Genomic DNA, 19,989 nt, shown 5'->3' with positions numbered 1-19,989 from the left:
CGGGGAAATGCCGGTGCTGCTGAACTTGTAGCCAAAGAAAGATATTTCTGTTTTGAAGAATTCACATTTTTCTTTGTGAATAGTTAACCCAGCGTCTTCTAGTCTGCCCAGAAGCGTCTGTAGTCTCCTCAAGTGTTCTTCTCTGTCCTGAGCATGGATCAGGATATCGTCACTCACATTTAGGACACCTGGTATGTCCCGGATGACCTCCTGAATAGTCTGTTGGAAAACTTCGGCAGCCAACGAGATCCCAAAGCTTAGACGCTTATATCTCCGTAAGCGCAGGTGTGTCGAGAAAGTGGTTATGTATCGAGAGTCCCCATGCAGCTTTAGCTGGTGGTATCCTGCTTTCAGATCAACCTTGGAGAAGACTCGTGACCCGGTGAGATCAGCCACAATTTCATCGAGCGTAGGTGTAATGAGGCGCTCCCGCTTGATTGCAGTGTTCGGAAGACGCATGTCTATACAAATCCGGACTTTTCCCGGCTGTTTGTGTTTTTTTGTGAGCACCATCGGGGAAACACATGGTGTCGGCCCAGTTACCTCTTCTATTATGCCGGCTTCTTCCAATGCTTTAAGTTCTTTCTCCACTTGTTCACGCATGTGGAACGGGGTTCTCCTGTGTCTTACGGTCTTTGGCTGGACCGACTTGTCTATGTGGAGCTTCATTGTCTTTCCTTTCAAACACCCATTCCCATTTTGCAGGTTGGGATACTGTGCCAGGATCTTCTCGACCTCTTGTGCTTCCTTCACTTGACAGACGAACTTGACTAGCCCTAGGTCTTCAGCCGCATCCCCGCTTAGAAGGCATTCGATCCCCACATTTATGACATAGATTTTTGACGGTAGCCTGTTTTCACCATGGCTGAGGGTGGTGCGGAATCTGCCAACCACCGGTAGGGGCTTCCTACAGCCATATGCAAACAGTAAAGTGTCTGTGTTCTTCGGATCTGGTTGTGGTTGCAGTGTTTGGAATGTGCTTGTGGGCATAACATTTACGGACACTCCCGTGTCAATGGTCATCCATACCTGCTGGTTTTGGAGAGTGACCTGGCATTTGCGCCTCTGGAGCCCTTTTTTCTGCATCGCATGTCCATGATCCAGGGCTGACACTAAGTAGACTTTTCTCTCTTTTTTCCACTGTTCCCTGCCGGATTCATGTTGGGTCCTTGTGACATCATCCCCTTCTTCCTCAGTCGAAGAGTTTGTCGTTTCGACTCGCCTTGCATTGGCTTGCTTCTTTTTCTTGGTCCCGCTCTTCTCTTGGGGAGTATTCGGGGGCGGCAGTGGGGTGCCTGATGACTGGCACACGTTAGCATAGTGGTCCTTTCTGCCACATGCCCCACATGTTGTTCCTTGCGCAGGGCAGTTTCGCCGTCCATGCCGCGGTCCACCACACCATCCACACTCCGTGGGTCCCGGGATTCGTGGCTGCCACCTAGCTTGTGCGTAGTTGCCACCAGCCTCATCCCTTGCGGACTGTCTGTTGGTGACATGGGCCACCATGGCTGTCGTGAGGGCAGGCTGTAGTTTTTGAAGAGTCGCCCCCATGTTGGCGGCCCTGGTATGTGCCAGTTCCCTTTGACGACCCAATTCCAGAATGCATGTTAGAGAGATGCCCTTCTCACTCAATACCATCCTTCTCAGTTTCTCCGATTGGATGCCGTTGATGAGCTGTCTCCGGATTTCTTTCTCGACATTCGTGAACTCACACGATATTGCCAGCTTCCTCAGTCGGGTATGGTAGGCATCCAAGGTCTCCTCTTCTGCCTGAATTGTGGTGCAGAATATAAAGGTTTCAGAATCGGGGTTGAGCTGTGGGAGAAAATGAGCCGTCAGGGCATCCTTCGCTTGCTGGTAGATGTCCTGACCATCATCAATGGTTAGCGAGTTAAAGATACATAGTACCTCGTCCCCCACGTTTAGCAACAGGTGCGATCTCATCTTCCTGGCAGTGGTTATGTCCTTGCATTCCATCGCCATTTCGAATTTTCGGATCCATAGCTGCCACCGGGGGCCAACTGATGATGGGTCCATAAATGGATCAAACGGCTGAATCATTGCCGAGGAGTTCCCTTGTGGGGGAGCTTGTGGTGATGGCAATGACAGATTGGCCGCAAGTCTAGAAGGTGTGCCGGGCCTGGGGGTGGACGTGCCGGTCGCCATAGCAGGGCCTCACTGTGTCTTGATGGGGTTTGTTCGCCTCACCTTAATGCCTGTCCTCAGGTGACTGTGCCCCTCGCGGGTTGAAGGTCTCAAGCTGTGGTGGATGGGTAGCTGCATCGATCCAGACGCTCACCATGTGCCGTAGCCTTGAACACACGAGTATGGAGCAAGTGTGAAGGCCTCCCACGCTGTGCCATGGCGCCTCTGACTCCTGGAAGGCAATGGGTGGTTGTTGCACTTCACTATGGTTATCCTTAGGGAGTGTGTCCGCTCCAGCCAGCAGTGGCCCGTGTTGAAAATCAGCTTGATTGGCATGGAAAGAGGAGAGAGGAGAAAATTATTTTTTTTTTTTGTGGGTAGGGGGTTTTGTGTGCCTCCCCACCGGGTGTCCAAAGATTTCGCGTGTCGCCGTGAATCAGCAACAGCTGGCAGAGCGTCGGGCGCGTGTGCTGGGTTCTGTTTCCCTCGTCGCCATTGTTATGTCCTGTCTCCGCGCCTCGGCGCGCGGGGAGACAGAACGCGCAGGGCCTTATCAGTAGGCCGCAGTGGTGCAGCTCCAGCGAGAGCGAAATGAGACACGCCACAGTCTGTTCGTCACTGTGCCCGGAACTGCTCCCCGTCCGCGGGGGCGGGGCTTTTATTGAGATGCCCTGCTTCACCGCGTTGCGGGACGCAGGGCGGACACAACACTCACCTTCCATTTCGGCTGCTACGGTTGCTCAGTGTAAAGCAGAGTGCAGCCATACCCTCACCGCACGTAGACATAGAGTGCCCCCCAGAGCGCCATGAACTCCACACCTCTATTACGACCATTAACTTCCGGACGTCCTGGCTACGTAAATCCTGAGCATTACACAGGTGACTTCCTCAGCACAGCACGCCACGGAACTTCAGATGAAAACAAAGATGGCTTTAAACGTTAAATGTAATAAACTTTTTCCAGAGCCCATCTTTGCCCCATATTAATATAGTGACTTCAATAATAACAAAATAAAACAAAATAAACTTTTAAAAAATAAAACAAAGGGTCCATCCAGGTTTAAACAGTCAAATTAAACAGCCATGTTTTTCTTCTTATTTGCAGCATTTGTGATTCTTAATCCAGATGTGCCTTCCATAGGGTCCAGGTCAAGATTAGTTTAAAAAGCTTCAGCTGATTTATGATCTGTAAAAGAATATAAAAGTCCATTCTGAACTACCCTGAATATTGCAGGGTATATAATATTTCAAGTTTTTTTCATGTGCCTTAACTTTCGCCTTGTCAAAGGCCCGCCTTTTTTCCAGGACAACAAAAATCATTATCTTGTTGCCTCCCCAATTAATGTCACGTAATTCCCTGCCTTTTTTTAATATGAGCTCCTTAACGGGGAATCTCAAGAATTTAACAATAAAGTGTCTCAGTCTTTCTCCAATGTATGGTTTAGGACCCAAAGACCTATGAGCCCTCTCAATATCTAAAGTTAACCCAGCCCAGGATCCAAATCCAACATTTCAGGTAGCACCCTCTGTAAAAAATCTATTGGGTTACCTTTTTCTGCATTTTCATGAAAACCAGCAATTCTGAGGTTATTTCTACGTGAAAAATGTTCCTGTTCAGAGATCTTGAAGCTCAATTTCTCATTTATCATTCGCAGATCCCTTATTTGGTCAGTCAACTTCCAAGTTTGTACATCCACTAGATTCAAGTGAATTTCTGAAGAGTCCACTCTCTGAATCACATCCATAAACTTTTCTTCTGATTGAAAAAACTTGGTTTTTATGTCTGCAATGTCAATAGTCACTTTGGTAAGCAGCTCCAACAGCTTATCTTCTCTGCCATCCTCACTCTTTCCTCTCCAGTCCTTTTTGCCTTTTCTCTGGCTGGGTCTTCTCCGGAGTTTCAGAAACAGAAACAGACATATTTAATGAATTGTATAAAGGAGTCAATATGCAGGGCACAGGAGCACAGTTGTTAAGCTGCCATCCCTGGAGTTGACAGTTCTATAATGTTTCTGATGGACCCCTTTTCATTTCTTTCAATGCACTTATACACATGTTTATAGCGATTGGTTGATCAATCATTATGGGGGAGGTGCCCGTACCCTAAGCAGATCCTAGGGGGTGCTTGTCCACCCTACAAAGCAAGTGTAATGATAAAGCACTGACATTAAGATCCACATTGGGTTGGTACATTTGGGTCTATCAGGGGTGTCAAAGACAACGTACGTGGGCATAAACCTACAGCTGTTTCTGTTGTGCAGGTAGTGCCTCAAATCATCCAATACAGGGTTGTATGCCCACATCACACTAGCTCTTTGTTTTTCTATGGAAAGAAGGGTACCCAAGAGAAGGTTTCATACGTTCCTCCTCCATAAAGTTCCATTCAGGATCATTAGCAGCTGCTCTTTTATACAGTAGTGCACTGAACGCTGTGAGAAGGCTTTGTGATATTTCCCAAACTTGGGAAACCCATATATACCTTTGGTAACATCCTTACATAAAAGCTTCATGCTCATTTTTTCGGATTCTTACCATCGCCCCATAAGGAACCATTTTGCTTTTTGTAAATCAGATTAAAATCCTGTGTCAAAAGAGGTTACGCCAATGCATTAAATTGACATGGATGTTTGGGCATCGCAGTCGTTTTTATCATGTATACTTTATGATGAATCTTGATGCTGCAGTACTGATTGAGGCCTAGTACCTCAAGAAGTGTGTTGAAGGCTCATTTTCTAGTTTTGGTTGCTATATCCCTTGGGAGCTTGAAATCTCTGGGGCATTTAAGGATTGTATCATATGAAGAATATAATGAACAAATGCACATTTATCTTGTTTCACATCAGGTTTGTTACAGCGGGATAACCCTGAAATTGTCACTGCCGCTAAGACTAGCCAGGCTATCCGCACTGTACTGAATTGCATCAATGAAACTCTCCAAGAATTGCGTGCTGGAGGAATAGTGGACAGATTTCAGGGAGATAAACTAGACCAGGTAATTATAATTTTTTGTAAACAATTAACTTCAAATTTGCGATGAATTTTCATATAAAGGGCCTGATTAAAAAAAGTGTTTTCAATTGGACTTTCCCATTTAAAAACATGTTTGTAAATCAGGCCCAAAGTCTATTACAACACGACTGCTGACATATACAACTCATTAAGAGCAAAGATAATTTGGATTTAGCCTTTGCTTTAAAAAAATCTTTCAATACATTTTCAAGCAGTGGTATATTCTCATGCAATACCTCAAAAAGAATGAGCAGTGGCGGAAGTGGAGCCAGGTAAGCTATTCGGGGGTCGCCAGGGGTCGCACCTCTGACCCCTGGGGTCTACCCTGCTACCCCTGTGGTCTGCCTTGATATCCCTAATCGAAATGTTTTTTTGTTTTTTACAAACATTGAGCTCCTGAGCTGTGGCCAGCACTATGTGGCTCTTTGTTTCTGGAGGGGCTGGGTTTCTTGTTCAGGCCGCTTAAAAAAAAAACAGAGAGTTCCACAAGTGTAACTCGTGGAGCAGTGACCCTAAATAGGAAAGAATAGGAATAACAAATAATTTGTCTTTCTGGAATTCTATACAACAATTGCTAGACTCAAAGGTTCATTTCAGGCACACTTCAGCGGCTGAGTCATGGATTTAGGGCCTCATCACAAGTTGGGTGAAGTGGTAAAAATGCAGGGGTAACTATTACCGCTGCATTACTGCTCCGCCCAACTATGAGTTGGTCGGAAACTTGGAGATTGACCTCCAGCTCAGAGCTGTGGGTAAATCTGCTGACTTTCCGCCAATTTTCAGCACAATTACTGCCGAAAATTCCCCAATATGAATGGGGACTTACTGCCCCACCACAACTCGGGATCTGGCTCGAATAGCACCGGACCAAGTTGCAGTAATACTATTTGCGTTGGCCGGTACCCCGGCAGATTAACCACCGGGATACCTCCCACTCGTGATGAAGGCCCTTAGTCTGTTCTTAAACACCTCAAATTCACAATGCAAATGAAAACTTCCAAAAAGCATTTAGAATAGAATAAGCATCAATTTCAGACTAGGAATCTTGCTTTTCGCAAGTTGCAGTTATAGCATGTTTTTTTCTGCCGTTGTCTCTGTTGCGATGATCACAAGACATTCCTCCTCTGTGTCCTCGGTTACTTGACGCAATCCTTGTGCCTAAAAGCTTGCGTACATTGTAGTCTTGTTTGGCCACAGCACATGAAGTGGCTCTTGATCTCATGATGCCACAATTAATGCTTTGTTGGAATGTGTCTATCTTTCCTATCCCCATGGCATGCTGTTCAGGATGTTTGTTTCCATGAATGAGGTAACGAGTGCCCAGAGTACGGGATGCTGTGCGACTGTGCTGCTTTCTATGCGATGCTCCAAATTCTTTAATACACAGTCATGAACCCTCCCAATTGTATGTACTTTGCCAACCTCTGAAGCCTGAAAAGTAGATCGCTGCACACTTGACATGTGGCCAACTTTGCACCAGACCTGCAGATGGCCTGCTGTTAAATTTCAGTTACCAGTTTAATGGGTTTAATGGTATCCACTACAGAGTGTAATTTGCTTTCTGACTTTGAGAACATTCAGACATGCAATTGCTCATTTTACTATAGCCGGTAAGATAGCTATAGCCACTAAGATAGCTCAGTGGGTTGAGTGCTCACTGCTGCAATGTGTGTGTGATCTGAAGGTTGCAGGTTTGAATCCCAGCAACGCCAAGTCAGCCTTTCATCCTTCTGAGGTTGATAAATGAGTACCAACACAGGTTGGGTGATATTGTATGTATAGTTGTTCTGTATAAAGCGCTTAAGTGTAAGTGCTATACAACAACACATCATTATCAATTGGCTTTGGATGTCTGCTTGCATTCACAGTAGTTTGGTAATATGGGCCTGTACACAATGATATTAACAATGCTTATGGCGATCCATTCTTGCATGAAATGTATATCATATTACAGTGATATCGGAAACATATTTTCTGTAGTGTACTTAGGAACAATGCTATGTGATGCCACTTCCTGTTTTGTCAAGAGGTGAAAGGTCATGTTCCATCGCTTCCCATGATGTCACCTCAGGGTTGGGTGTGATGAAATCACTTCCGCTACCCCTGGCATTTTGGTGAAATTACATCCCTGAGGGGAGCCTGTCAATTAGGAGGCAAGGAATGCAGGCTGTATCTGTCAGTATAAGTCCACATTCTATGCCTGCCTACTTCTCCACTGCCACATACTGCCATTTCTTTTCTCGGTCAGGGCCCCGGGCTCCGAATTGCCCCCATCTCTGCACTCTTCACCACTAAATCGTACTCCCTCTACCACAGATACACGCACACAAACACCCACACATTTACTTACATGTCTGGCTCTGCCATGCTCCTCAACCCGCCGCCCATGGACCGGCCTTAGAAACATTAAAAGGATTAGCACCCTTACTGTTCCCAATGCCGGCCATCTTTGTTTTTATTTTTTCTTAGGGTGGTCGGACATGCATCATAGGCACATTTTCAATGTCCTTAGAAAAAAACTATCAGCACCCCTATGGAAGACCCATGTTTCTAATAGTGTTAGGTATCTTGTGGTGGGGCTGACATACTCTGAACAGACCTGATTCCTCACTGAAGCCCTTGATTCGCTCTGCTTCCCCCAGCTCAGGCTAGTGGGCCATTACCTGCAAAGTCCAGTCCAACACCCAGATCGCAATGCTACATTATGAACCACAACTTTTTCATTAACATTGACACTGTCCTCAAAGAGAGAAGAAAAACACAATTTGTATTATATCTGCAAAGGTCATTAAATACAGACCTCCATGTTCCCCACCTGTGGGAAATGTGCAATAGGGTTGCCATGATAAGTCTAAAATACCTAAATATACTTGTAGTAGACTGAATAGCACCCTCCTCCAGTGACAAGTCTGACAAACAACCACAGTTTATCAGAGATCCTAACATAGCTGTTAGCATGCAACATTGCAGGTCTCGAATATTCACTGCATGCCTCTACTTAAAATTATCAATGAGTGATTCGACGCCCTCCACTTCTAAGAAGACCTCTAGTTTCCTGGTTTGTAAAAATAATAACATCCTATGGTGTTGTAGGGATGGAGCCAAGTACCCCCATCCAGAGTTCCTCCCCCATGCTGCCTATATGTTGAGAGCCAGAATGTGAAACACATGCATTACCAGTAAGAATACCTATACCGAAGAGAATCCTGGAAGTAAGATTTCCATTGAGAAAGCTGTACATGCATACACGACAATATGATGGCCATTTGAATGAAATGCTGGAAGAAGTGGGAAAACTGAGCAAAAGGGAAGACTGGTGACATCATCAAGAGCAGAATTAACAATCCCAGAAGAGATGTAGAGATGAGTGAACCTAAAGATTCTGTAAGCTCTAAGGAGGAGGTGTTAAAGACGAGCAACAATTCGGGATCGAAATGAAGATGTTCATGCTACATAAATAATGAAGAAGTTATCAAGTCCTTTTACAAGTGTACAGTCGCAGTAATGCAAGTACACAAAGTATTGTTTAAGGCTGGCTTTGTAGTGAATAGATTGTGTAAGGACTATGGATGATTCCACAAAGTGCTTTAGCAGAGCTGGATTCCGAAAGCAGAAAGACATTTTCAGTGTTTTGCAGTTAGAAATCGAAAACTCAACCATGGAGGTGGATCAAAGAAAGGCTTGGATCAACACCAAAAAGTCAAGGCCACCTTGGGCCTGGATGTGCGTACGAACAATCACAGAATGTGTGAAAAGAACAAACCTGTCTTAAGTGAGAGGCAAGAACATTGAAGACGGCAGAGGTTCATCAAAAAGTATTTTAAATGCAGTAAGCCTCAAAAACATGGTCTACAGTCACGTGGTCAGATGAAAATAGACACTATGATGAACTGTATCAAAATCAAGAAGACAGAGTATGCAATACTTCCTCATATTCTCCAGCACAGAGAACATTTCCAAGGCCGAGTTCAAAGTTTTAATTGACTAGTAGGCTGCAAGTGTGATGATGGATGCCAGGGCTAATTGGTGGCAAGCTATGGTTATGACCAGCCCACCAGCACCTGTGTGCCAGCCTGCGTGCTGCTTATGTAGGTGGAATATTAGAGGGGCACAAGGGTGCCAACCAATTATAGAGGGACACATAATAGAGAGCCCTATAGTTTATATAACCAATGGGATGTTGTGTATTTGATGACGTTTGTAGTGACCTGCACTAGAGGAGGGCTTAATTGCCCCACCTGAAGTTAGAGACCCAATCACCTTCCCTAACCAGTATGGAACGTATACCTAGATGTTCCTTGTAAGTCTATCACCACTCCAAATAGTTTTTTTTTAGTTTACAACATAGGTAGACATCAAAGATAATGAGTTTGTAGTATATAAACTGCTTTTTTTATGTGTTGAATTGAGTCTGAAGATCGAGTGAGCACATTGATGTTCTTTGTAACTCCCTGTTTTAGATAATTGACATTAAAACAGTCACACTTTGCCAAATTCCTGCGTCAATTTTGATTATTGATGTTTGAGTAATATTCTGCATCTCCATCTCTCTCTAAGTATTGCTACCTCGCCTTAAAGGGCTGGGTCAGATTCCAAGATGGCCGCCGGCACAGTGTAGACGTGCCGATGGCGCTCCCTGGACCCGACTGTAGAAGGTGCCCACCACCCCATCAGTGGTCCCCCTCTAGATAGCGAGGAAATCCCTGTGGGGTTGCAGAGAAGAGCGGAGACCCAGGAGAGCCGCCTGGATCCTCTACAGCGGCTTGTGGACCTCGGTGTTGGAAGAGGTGGTAGCCCCCGGCTCGCGAATTGAACAGAGCGGCTGCACCGGTGTGCAACGGCGCTTCGAGTGTCCTGTCCCCGCTGGTGGTTCCTCGGAGCTTGGGGCTGTGGGGTGAGGCTGACGCCCAGAAGCTGGAGGAGCGGTCGGGAAATCACCCGGCGTGTGGTGCTCCGCAACGGGGAGCCCGCGAGGGGACGCGGGCAGCCCAACATAGGAGCGAGAGTGGGGCGGGAGTGGCCCGGTGTGCGGCCTGCCCCCGCCTGTGCATCTGCGACACCCGGATATCCGCCCCGGTGGTGGTCCCTCGGAGCTTGGGCCTGCATGGAGAGGCGGACGCCCTGAGGCTCAGGAAGCGGTCGGGAAACCGCCCGGCGTGTGGTGCTCTTTGACGGGGTGCCCCCGAGGGGACGCGGGCGGCCCGACATTGGAGTGAGAGTGGGGCGGGAGCGGCCCGGCGAGCGGCCCGCCCCATCTGTGCATCTGCGGCACCCCGAACAAGGGCAACGTTTCTGAGGCAGCCAGGAGGCCCCGAACTGCGGGGAAACCCGCTCTCTCCCGGGGCTACCTGGGGGGAGGAGGCAATGACGAGCGGCTTGAGATTCCCGAGCGAGGAACACACGTCACCTCCCTGGACTCGCCGGAGCGGGAGGTACGAAAAGTAAACAGAAACAAGGGGCCCCCCTGAAACCAGATCTGTGTGGCCTACCCCCTTTGCGGGGCCCAGGACAAGCCGAGGGCTGCGCCCCTCCCCCCACAGGAGTGGCACGATCGCTTGGGCAGCGGGGGTGCCGGGGAAGGGGCCGCAGAGCAGGACAGAACTCTCGCTGGGTGTGAGTGCTGGCACCCCATTAACAACTCCAACCAGGCCACAGAGGGAACCCTGTCAGTCCTACAGACCGGCGGAGCCTAGTGGTCAGCATAGGGCAGCTGGCTGCTTGGAGGGGGGGAACCTTCACTACTTGCCGGCAGTGCAGCTCAGTGGCAGCTGAGGGGCGAAGCCTTGGAGTGAGTTTATAGGCCTGCCTCCGGTAGATCAGTCCGGCCTCAAGGAAGGGATATGCCGGCGACATGTCTACTAAACTCAAAGGGAAAAGGGGGAAAGAGCTGCAAGCTACAGAGGAAACTCAGGACACCCTTCACGCGATGTGGCCGGCGCGAAATCCAAAGGAAGGACCCGGAGCTCCCGGAGGGTCTGCGGGAGAACGAGCGCCCAAAGCGAGGCAGAGGACGTGGCGATAATGCCCAGACGGGAATTCCTAGGAGTGTTACAGGCCCTACAAGTAAATTTAGCAAAAACATTTCAGGAGCAGTTCCAGCTGATGCTGTCCGACCTTAATGAAGCAATAGGAGAGATGAAACAAGAAATGAGGCAACTAGGAGAAAAAACAGACACTCTGGAGAAGGGCCTCCAAGAAATAGACAAAGACACTACAGCGAACAGCTAATCAATTGAGAGGTTGGATACAGCTACTAGAAATCTTGAAATCCAGCTGGAGGATTTGGAAAATAGATCACGTAGGATCAATATCAGGGTGAAAATGTTGCCGTAGTCGGTGCCCGATAAAGACTTGAAAGTGGCGCTCCAAGGCATTTTCGCGGACATTCTAGAAGAGAGTAGCCCTGAGGCGAGCGATAGAGCTTGATCGTGTTCATAGAGTTGGCCGGGCAGCCAAGGGCCGGATGGCGAGGCCAAGAGATGTCTTAGCAGCATCCGCTAGGTACGCTCAGAAGGAGGCAGTCCTCAGGGCGGCGAGACAGCGTGAACCCATCATGTTTCAGGGGCAACAGATTGCGCTATTTCAAGACCTGGCGAGTAGCACACTTGTGAAGAGGAGACAAATGAGCCCGCTGTTAAAGGTCCTTAATGAGAAAGCAATACGATACAAATGGACCTTTCCGTTCGGGCTGCTGTTTGAATGGGAGGGTTCCCAGAGGCGGAGCACTTCTCTACAAGAAGGGGCTGATCTCTTGCGCATGGACCTGGAGGACTCCCCTTCGGAGTCGGGGCCGGGGGAAAACGAGTGGCCGACCAAGACTGAGACCATGGGAGTGGTCAACAGTTGGAGACAAAAGAAGAAGAGGAACAAGAAGCGGTGATCCACGGAAAATAGGAAAACTGGGGGACGCAGGAAGTGGTTCTGCGGCGAAGTCTTGAGTTGCAACGGTGGTTTTAGGGGTGGTGGGCCTCTATAGAGATACGGGAAGCTTGGGGTTTCCATGCGGAGCAACCATGTTGGAATCAGTAAGGGCGAAGATGCCCGAATTAGGAGTGGAGAGAATGCGGGAAGGTATCATCCTTCAGGAGGGTGTAGGGAGGGAGGGGGAAAGAAGGGGGGGAGAAGGGGGTTGGCAACGAGCAGCTGACAGGGGGGAAGGGCAGAAGAGCACCTCCACATAGGGGCAATCTCTCTTTGATCGAGATCTTCTCAAGTGTCTGACGCATAATGTGAGGGGTTTGAATACCCCTCTTAAGAGGAAGAAACTGGAACTCTTCACGCAGAAGGAAGGACCGGATATAATGGGGCTTCAGGAGACACACCTTATTTATAGGGATCAGGGCAGATTAAAACTGCGTGGTTGTGATCGGATTCTCCACGCTTCGGGGCAAACTAAGGCAAGGGGGGTGGCCCTGGCTATCAAAAACACGGTTGATTTTAGAATCTCTGATATTACCAGGGACAAAGAAGGAAGGTACATTGTGGTAAAGGGGAGACACCATGAGGCCCCGTACACATTAGCGGTGGTCTACGCACCCAATTCTGGTCAGGAGCAATTCTTACATCGAGTGCTGAAGGTACTGGAAGAACATGCTTGGGGCCATATTGTTTTATCGGGAGACTTAAATATAGCCTGGGATAGGGAGAGGGACAGAGCTGGAAATCAGAGAGACGGGGGGAGCAGTAATGCCCATGATTCTGAAAAACAGGATTGGTAAAATGGGGTTGCGGGATGCATGGAGGGAGATAAAGGGAGATGAAGAGGGTTACACCTTCTTGTCGGGGGTCCATGGCTCACAATCCAGAATCGACTACATATGGGTCTCGGCGGGGTTATTGGGCTGCATACGGGAGGTACACACAGGACCCATAGGGATTGCGGACCATAAAACGGTCTCGGCTGTGCTGGATCTGGGTCGGAGGACGAGGGGGGTTTGGGGATGGAAAGTCCCGGGGGCCATCTTGAGGGATTCAGAAGCTCGGGGAATACTTGAAGAGAAGATTAAGCTTTTTTTCACCACTAACAGGGAAGAGGATACAGGAGAGGGTATTAGATGGGACGCTTTCAAGGCTACTCTCAGGGGAGAAATAATCGCATTGTCTGCTTACAGAGCGAAGCAATTGAAAACATTGGGACGTCAATTGGAAGCGGAGGTGGAAGCGGCTAGACAGGCAGCGGGGGCACCCCCTCCAGGAGAGCGATGCAGGAATATAGGAAGGCGGTGGGACAACTAGAATTATTGCATACCAAAAAAGCAGAGGGGGCGCTTCTAGCAGTGAGGCAAAAATATTATGCCTAGGCCAATAAGGCAGACGCCCTTTTGACGCGCCTCCTGAGGGGCAAAAAGACGAGGAACGCCATTTCCGCGCTGCAATTAGGTCCAGGTGATCGGATTACTAGGCAAGAAGACCTGCGGGAGGCCTTAGCGCAGTTTTATGATTCCCTGTATGCTTCCCAGCATCCCCAGATTGATAAGCAGGAATCATTCCTTCAGAAGGTTCGGCTGCAGGAAATAAGTAGAGATACGAGGGAAGCCCTCAACCGAGAAATCTTGGAAGAGGAGGTCAGAGGTGTTATTAGGGCTCTCCCGGCGCATAAGGCACCCGGTCCGGATGGCTATACCGCCGCTTTTTATAAATTGTTTATCTCTCAGACAGCCCCGCACTTAACATCGCTATATAATTCATTTCGGCAGACAGGTCGAATTGCTCTGTCCACGGAGGAAGCCAAGGTTACCCTCATCCTTAAACCACATAAAAACCCTGAGGAGAGAGCTTCGTATCGCCCCATAGCCCTAATTAATATTGACGCGAAGATTTACACTAAGATCTTGGCGAACAGACTCCATTCTATCCTCCCGTACCTGATTCACCCGGACCAGGCAGGGTGTATTAGAGGCAGGCAAACCGCAGACAATATTAGGAGAGTGGCCCACATAGTCGAAAAAGTACAGAAGACAAGCACTCCTGCGATCCTAGTAGCACTGGACGCGGAGAAAGCTTTTGACCGCGTGGAGTGGGCTTTCCTGTTTCGGGTAATGGAAAAGATGGGTTTCGGAGGGGAGTTCCTGACGATGGTCTGGGCTAACTAGCAAGCTCCATCCATTCGGATAATGGTAAACGGCACGGCCTCAAGACAGGTATGCTTGCAGAGGGGAACTAAACAAGGTTGTCCGCTTTCCCCAATCTTATACGCAATCTATTTGGAACCGCTTCTTCAAGCAATAAGGGAAGCGGCGGCAATCCAAGGCATCCCCTTTGGGGGCAAGCAACAAAGTCGCAGCTTTTGCTGACGATATGCTGCTTATGCTGACAGCACCAAGGGAATCACTTTGAGCTAGTATTGCCCTCTTGGAAGCTTTTGGTGAAGCCTCGGGCTTGAAGATCAATGCCATCAAGTCAGAGGTGTTACATTTAACATTAGGGGTGACGGAGCGGGACAGGCTGAGGGAGAGCACCCTTTTCCAGTGGAGCCTGGGGGGGATTCGGTACTTCGGGGTGAAAATCACAGCGTCCCTTGCAGGCTGGTATGGGGCTAATCTCCCCCCTTCTTAAGGCAATTCAGAAAGACTTCCAAAGGTGGCGAGGCCTCAGGGTGTCATGGATGGGGCGGATAGCCGCGGTAAAGATGGTCACTCTCCCGAGGCTGTTATATTTATTCCAGGCGTTCCCGCAGCCGATTCTGGTGAGCTTCTTTAAAGAATTGGAAGCGCTGACTAAGGGTTCCATTTGGGAGGGGAAAAGAGCAAGAGTGGGAATTAAGCTTTTGATGGCGGCCAGGGGGGAGGGCGGTTTGGCCTTGCCGAACTTCAGGCGATATTACGAAGCAACCCAAATCGGCATGATCAGGGAGTGGCTGAGGGGAGAGGAGGAAGTGCACGACAAGATATGGGTGAGGATGGACAGAGCGGTGGCGCACTGTAATTTAGCGGAGGTGTTGTGGCTCCCTAAATCGCATAGACCCCGGCATCTGTATGAGAGTTTTATCACCAAACTTATGGCCGACACTTGGGACAGGTTAGCGGGGTCTGAGGGGATTATCACTTTTCCTTCTCCTTTCAAGCCCATCTTCGAGAATAGAGATTTCACCCCAGGTCTAGAAAGGGGAGCATTTGTTAAGTGGCGTGAAGGAGGCTGTAAAAAGCTGGCTGATATGTTTCGCGGAGGGGAATTGTTATCTTTCTATGACTGCAAGAGGGAATTTGTGATACAGGAGGGAGAAAGGTTGCGCTATGCGCAGTTACGGCATTGGCTTCTACACCCAGGGGTTAAATTGGCAGCCACACGGGAGCCCACGCATTTTGAGAAATGTCTTCTCACTAACGATGGAGCGAAAGGCCTCATATCCAACATTTACAAAATCTTAGATAGAGACAATGCAGGCACGCACTGGACCTATATGAGGGACTGGGAACGAATCCTAGGGCGAGAGATTGCCAGGGTGGAATGGGAGAAACTATGGAGGAGGATACCCAAACTGGATAAAGCGTCCCATTTGCAAGAAATCTGGTATAAGATACTATTCGGGTGGCATTACACACCGGTCCGACTTCACAGGATGTTCCCAAAAAAGTCGGAGAAATGCTGGAGGGGCTGGGGGATGGCGGGGTCAGCAGAACACATTTGGTGGAATTGCCCCTTGATTGTTCCTTTCTGGGAGGAAATACGAAAGGCGCAGGAGCAGGCCTTCGGGGAGGTAGACGAAAGGACGCCAGCTCAAATCCTGTTAGGAATTCGAAAGGCATCGGGGGAAGGAAACCCGAGAGGAAGGGGAAAAGGCTAAAACTATACTGGTTCTGGCGGCAATGTTGTTAATAGCCCAGAGATGAAGGGGCCTGGAGGTGCCTAAGTGTCAGGACTGGTATCGGAAGATCTGGGAAATAGCGGCACTGGAATGGGCTACGTTCGCCACGAACAATAAAGTGCAGAACTTTGCAGCTGAATGGAGAGAGATTATGAACTTTCTTAAGGACGATTTTAGGGGAATGTGGTGCCCACAGCGCTTGAGACTATTGGACCTACAATGAGCGTGGGGTGTCTGCCCGATAGGACAGTGATTTGGGAGGTTTTCACTTGTTGCCGTGGGGGGAGGGCGTTGGGAGAGGGAAGGGGGTTGGAGGACTGTTTCTTTTGTTATTTGTTGTTCATGTTATAAAATTCAATAAAAAGAGTTTTCAAAAAATGGCTGGGTCAGACACACCAGTTCACGTGGTAGCAGAGCTGATGGTTAAAAATCCATCGACCTAGTAAGCTTTGGGGTCCCTGGTAATATCGGACATCCTCTGCCATTTAACTGGAAGAACGTGAGGCTCCTTGTATATATCGGCTGTTGAAAAATCTTGCAAGTACAGGTGGGACATGTCCCTCGTTTTCAAGCAGAATCCCTTCCCGACACCTGCAGGAAGCCAAGAGGACTGAAGGCTGAAGCGGCTGGTTTGAGGAGGAGACAATCGCAAGGGTCGGAAGTCGAAAATGCAAATGTGAGTAGGCTCAGTGAGGTGGCAAACTGAATGAGCACAGAGTGGGAAAGAGTGATAACTGGGATAAAGTAATGGATGGTTGGTTGGGGTATTTTATTATTTATTTAAACGGGAGGAGCATCCTAGTGTGAGACGATGAGCATCACAGTGTAAGGTATATAGACAAGGAGCGATCTATATAGTAAGCCTGTTAACCTACATCAAGGACGTCTAGAAGGAGCTTGTCCTAAAATCCAAGTGGATACATAGGCTATGAACGACCAAGGTGTCGTTAAAGAGGACAGCTCATACTACAATGGAGTCATTTTTATGGGCAGAAATAGTCATGAGAAGCGTGGACTAAAGTATATGTGGGCCGGCCGGTCTGTCAGTATTGTCTGTATGTCTATATGTTGCATGAGATATCTGTGGTAACGAAATAAAATATTGAGAAATAAGGAAGAAATAGACTATGGTGGAAACGATGAGATTTGAAGAAATGTGATTATTTATTTATTAGTTAACTGATAATGTTCAGTGAATAGGTAGATTGAAGTAAAACGTGACACAGAGGCTTGGAGCTGCGACGATTGGTGCATGCTCATATTATATTATCTTTCTGGAAAGCATTTATTTGTGTGAAATAACAGTAAAGGGTGATAGTCTATTGTGACTAAATCATGATGGAGGATATTACTCTGCTCATACACTTGTCCATACAGCATTCAAAACATGCACGCAAGCTTATGCAATACAGTGCAGAGTGGGTTAAGGGTACGGTAGATAAAATGTTCCATGCCATGGCCACAAGGTGGATCACTGTCCAAAGTGGTCCTGCAACATATGACGACAGATTTGCATACAGCATATACGGGAAAGAAGTTAGAAATAAGGTTAGCGAGCTCAGAGCTCTGGAAGATGTACGAGGAGGAACGGGGCGACCAGCCTCCTGAGGACTGGATGCTTAACCAGTGTAAATAGGGGGTGAAGAGCCTTCTGCTCCCCCTACCGTGCCTGAAGCAAATGGCGAGAGTATGAAAGATGAAGGATTACATCCTTTCAGAGAGCTTAAGGCAGCAATGGGGTATAGTAATACAACGTGTAAATCGCCTGCATGTAGCAGTGACGAGAGTCCCAAAAATACTCCAGAAAGAGATGTGATTCCTAAAGTCCCATGGGACATGGAAACAAATGACCGACCAGGCATATCTCTAGATATAGAGAGAGAAATAAAAAGATGGAAAGGAGAGAAAGACAAAGCTGACATGGTAGCGCTCATACAGAACAAATGGATGAGCAGTCAGCTATTGCTCAAACTTGATGGAAAGAGCATTGAGAAACTAAGTCAAGAGGAAGATCAGGATGAATAGGATAAAAAAGACAAGGGAACGAGAGAAACGATTGAAGGAAGACGAGGTTAAAAGAAGGGAACAGCTGTATCAAGATGAGCAGTTGAAAAAACAAGAAAGAGCAGAAGAGCAAAACAAGTATGATAATAGACAAAGAGCAATTGAAGAACGAGATAAGTTAGAAAAAAAGGAGGTAGAAGAACAGAAGTTAAGGGATAGAAGGATACAAAGGCAAACAGATGAAGAAGTACATAGAGCAAATGAGAGAAGAGAGGTGAAAAGACAGGAAGAGGAAAGGGTTAGAGAAGAATCTAAGACGCGAAGGGAAGTCGATGAAGAAATGGAATGAAAGAGAAGGCAAAAAGCACACAACATTGATTGCATAGAGAAAGAGTTAATGGACCTAATCCAGTAGTAGCATGGGAAGACATAGAAGAATTCTTCCCGATGCATGAACCAATGCCAGGTCCGTCTAGAGCAAATCTAGAAGATGATTTCGATATATAAGAAGCATAGGGGATACAATTGATAAGGTTTATCATGACATGAGGAACAAGAAAGAATCAAAATGCAAGGGAAAAAATTATCTTTTTGAAAGTACGCAGTCGCAAGGCAAGGATGGAAGTTTGTTAGCCTTGAGCATAGAGCTTTGTCTTTGGACAGGCTGTCGCTGAATAGAGACAAGAAAGAGGGAAGTCACATGAGTTGGGCACAAGACAGAGAAACCTTCCGTGGGGAGGAAGGCCCTAGTGCATATGGTCCTGAAGGGTGTTCGACTAAGGACATAGAAGTACGATGGTCAGATCTAGGCATACCTAAGTCAAGGACACCAGAGCCACTGGCACGGCTAGATCGACCTAAAGGGCGATCCCGTAATGTGAGAGGGGACTTGCTACCTTATGTGAGTAACCTAAGGCCTTACCAGGAAGAAGACAGTGTGGAACTATTTTCCCTACTCTGGACAGACAGACGATGGGGAATGAATGCGAATTTGGGATCTCGCAATTCCCAAATGGATAAGGATAATTTAAGGTGTAAACTCCTGAGTTTAACATCGGGTGCTGGAAAATGGATCTATGAATTAGAAAAAATGACAGGAGGAAATATGTTAGCTATAGGGGACATTAAGGGTCTTCTAGCAGCTATACTTGGGGAGAGGGCTGATGATATTTGGGTAAGAGAAGGATACACAGGCTTCACTGCTCAGAATACTGCTCATGATGAAGCACCATTTAATAATTGTAGAGCAGCAGTTTGGAAAGAGCTTTGAGTACAGTATCCAGACACATCGCATATGGGAGCTATAATGGCGCGTAAGATGCAGGAAGGAGAGGATCTGTTGATTTACATTCAGAATTTCCAAGAAACGTGTGAGCCAAGGGGGAAATCTATACCTGTATTCTATCATACATTATGTCAAGGGCTGCCAGAAAAAGTGCAGAGACAGCTCAAGAAATTGATAAGTATGGAGGAAAAACCGTGGCCAGAAATACAGTTGACAATAGCGCATCATTGCCGTTTGTTGCAAGAGAAAAGTCAAAAGAAAGAAGAAGGCAGGAAGCTTGAGGAGGCTAAGTTGGTACAGAAAAAGCTATTGAAGTATGCTATAGAAGGGGCAATGTTAACTAGTGGAGAAGGGCAGGGAACACAGCAAACAATGGGTATGCCACAAGTGAATAACCAAACAGCAGTTCGATCAAGGAGGGAATGGATTTGTATCACAAGGTAGAGGAAACTTCTGCAGAATGGGAGGTTTTCAGAACAATCAAGAGAACTTCCACAGTGACCAAGGTGGGTTTCTGCCTATACAGAATGATAATCAGGGCATGCAGGGAGGACAAATTAGAAAGCTTCTTCCTGTATGTTGAACATGTGGAATGACAGGGCATATATAGCGCAAACATTTGGGAGCCAAGGGTGTGTACAGAATGGGCAGTTCTCCAGAGGAGGGCTGCTTATCCGCCTGCAAAGGGCACACAAAATAGGGATGGGTTTGCCCAAGATCAAACAGTGTATCAAGTCCAAGC

The sequence above is a fragment of the Ambystoma mexicanum genome, chromosome 11, assembly GCF_040938575.1.
Source record: "Ambystoma mexicanum isolate Mex_15411 chromosome 11, UKY_AmexF1_1, whole genome shotgun sequence".
NCBI classification, from domain to species: Eukaryota; Metazoa; Chordata; class Amphibia; order Caudata; family Ambystomatidae; genus Ambystoma; species Ambystoma mexicanum.
Note: the sequence above shows the minus strand (reverse complement) of the source record.